Source organism: Arachis stenosperma, chromosome 4 (assembly GCF_014773155.1).
Source record: "Arachis stenosperma cultivar V10309 chromosome 4, arast.V10309.gnm1.PFL2, whole genome shotgun sequence".
NCBI lineage: Eukaryota > Viridiplantae > Streptophyta > Magnoliopsida > Fabales > Fabaceae > Arachis > Arachis stenosperma.
Window position 1 is genome coordinate 84,725,065 of NC_080380.1, and position 3,048 is coordinate 84,728,112.

At 37.5% G+C, this 3,048-nt stretch overlaps 1 non-coding gene across 1 annotated transcript; it reads right to left on the reverse strand.

Moving 5' to 3' along the window:
- Positions 1-2,313: 2,313 nt before the first annotated feature.
- LOC130978762 (small nucleolar RNA R71) lies at positions 2,314-2,421 on the reverse strand. The gene has a single exon (XR_009086378.1). It is a non-coding gene; the product is annotated as a small nucleolar RNA R71 (small nucleolar RNA).
- Between the last annotated feature and the right edge of the window lie 627 nt (positions 2,422-3,048).

Here is a 3,048-nt window from a genome sequence, read left to right on the forward strand (position 1 = left end):
GCATCTTCATACGCTTATCTGAAGCTCTCACCAATGATATACATAAGTATCTCTATCTTTATCTTTATGTTTTATTCATATATCATCTATACCCATTTGAGTCTGCCTGACTAAGATTTACAAGGTGACCATAGCTTGCTTCATACCAACAATCTCCGTGGGATCGACCCTTACTCGCGTAAGGTTTATTACTTGGACGACCCAGTGCACTTGCTGGTTAGTTGTGCAAAGTTGTGTTTATGCCATGGTATTGAGCACCAAGTCTTTGGGGCCATTACTAGGGATTATTTGAGTTGTGAAAAGTAGTGATCACAATTTCGCACACCAAGTTTTTGGCGCCGTTGCCGGGGATTGTTTCGTGTATGGACAACTGACGGTTCATCTTGTTGCTTAGATTAGGTATTTTTCTTCAGAGTTCTTAAGAATGAATTCTAGTGTTTCATGATGATCTGTTGAAGTCTGGCTGGCTGTGAAGCCATGTCTAATCTTATTGGACCGAGGTTTCAACTGATCATCACAAGAGCTTGTTGATTTCTATCAATCTTGCTATTGGAGCAATGATCTGCTAAGGCTTGGCTGGCCATTGGCCATGTCTAGTGTTTTGGACCGAAGCTTTCTTCGAAAGCTTGGCTGGCTGTGAAGCCATGTCTAATTCCTGGACCGGAGTCTTAGACTAGCATTGCAATGATTCCTGGAATCCAAACTGAGAATTCTGAAACCTTCATTTTCTATTTCCATATAATTTTCGAAAAAGCACAAAAAAATTTCAAAATCAAAAAAACCAAAAATATTTTATGTTTCTTATTTGAGTCTAGTGTCTAATTTTATGTTTGGTGTCTTGCATGCATTGTTTATTTGATCTTGGTTCTATTTTCAAGTCAATAGTACAGGGAACTGAAGATTCAGAACATGCAGCAGAGGAATTACACAGAAAAAGCTGGGCGTTCAAAACGCCCAGTGAAGAAGGACAGACTGGCGTTTAAACGCCAGCCAGGGTGCCTGGTTGGGCGTTTAACGCCCAAAAAGGTAGTGCATTGGGCGTTAAACGCCAGAATGTGCACCATTCTGGGCGTTTAACGCCAGGATGGCACAAGAGGGAAGATTCTGTTTTTAATTCAGATTTTTTTTCAAGTTTTCAAAGTTTTTCAAAATCAAATCTTTTTAAAATCATATCTTTTCAATCAAATCTTTTTCAAAATCAATTTCTTTCCTTTTTCAAAGATACTTGCTAACAATTAATAATTTGATTGAACAATTCAAGTATGTTGCCTTTTCTGTTGAGAAAGATTTAATGTTTGAATCATATCTTTTCTTGTTAGGCAAGTCATTAATTTTTAAAATCAAATTTTTTTAAAAATTGTTTTCAAATCATATCTTCTCAATCATATCTTTTTAAAACCATAACTTTTTAATCATATCTTTTTTTTATCACATCTTTTTCAAAACAGTTTTTAATCATATCTTTTTGATCTCTAATTTCAAAATCTTTTTCAAAAAATTACTTGATCTCTTTCTCACTCTTGATTTTCGAAAATCAAATTAAAGTTTTTCAAAATGTTTTTAAAATCTTTTTATTAATTTTCGAAAATTTCTTCCTCTCTTCTCACATCCTTCTATTTATGGAGTACCACTCCTCCTCAATGCACAATTCGAACTCTATCTAACTAAGTTTGAATTCTTCTCCTTCTTCCTTCTATTTTTCTTCTTCTCTGACACCTCAAGGAATCTCTATACTGTGACATAGAGGATTCCATATTTTCTTGTTCTCTTCTCTTTCATATGAGCAGGAGCAAAGACAAAGGCATTCTTGTTGAAGCTGACCCTGAACCTGAAAGGACCTTGAAGCGAAAGCTAAGAGAAGCTAAGGCACAACTCTCTGTAGAGGACCTAACAGAAATCTTCAAAGAAGAAGAACCCATGGCAGCCGAAAACAACAACAATGCAAGGAAGGTGCTGGGTGACTTTACTGCACCTACTCCCGACTTCTATGGGAGAAGCATCTCTATCCCTGCCATTGGAGCAAACAACTTTGAGCTTAAGCCTCAATTAGTTTCTCTAATGCAACAGAATTGCAAGTTCCATGGACTTCCATTGGAAGATCCTCATCAGTTCTTAGCTGAATTCTTGCAAATCTGTGACACTGTTAAGACTAATGGGGTTGACCCTGAAGTCTATAGACTTATGCTCTTCCCTTTTGCTGTAAGAGACAGAGCTAGGATATGGTTGGGCTCATAACCTAAAGAAAGCCTGGACTCATGGGAAAAGCTAGTCAATGCCTTCTTGGCAAAGTTCTTTCCACCTCAAAAATTGAGTAAGCTTAGAGTGGAAGTCCAAACCTTCAGACAGAAGGATGGAGAATCCCTCTATGAAGCTTGGGAAAGATACAAACAATTGATCAGAAAATGTCCTTCTGACATGCTTTCTGAATGGAGCATCATAGGTATTTTCTATGATGGTCTGTCTGAACTATCCAAGATGTCTTTGGATAGCTCTGCTGGAGGATCTCTTCATCTAAAGAAGACGCCTACAGAAGCTCAAGAGCTAATTGAAATGGTTGCAAATAACCAATTCATGTACACTTCTGAAAGGAATCCTGTGAACAATGGGACAAATCAGAAGAAAGGAGTTCTTGAGATTGATACTCTGAATGCCATTTTGGCTCAGAATAAAATATTGACTCAACAAGTCAATTTGATTTCTCAAAGTCTGTCTGAAATGCAAAATGCACCAAGCAGTACTAAGGATGCTTCATCTGAAGAAGAAGCTTATGATCCTGAGAACCCTTCAATGGAAGAGGTGAATTACCTAGGAGAACCCTATGGAAACACCTATAATTCTTCATGGAGAAATCATCCAAATTTCTCATGGAAGAATCAAGAGAGACCTCAACAAGGTTTCAACAACAATAATGGTGGAAGAAACAGGTTTAGCAATGGCAAGCCTTTTCCATCATCTTCTCAGCAACAGACAGAGAATTCTAAGCAGAACCCCTCTGACTTAGCAACCATGGTCTCTGATCTAATCAAAACCACTCAAAGTTTCATGACT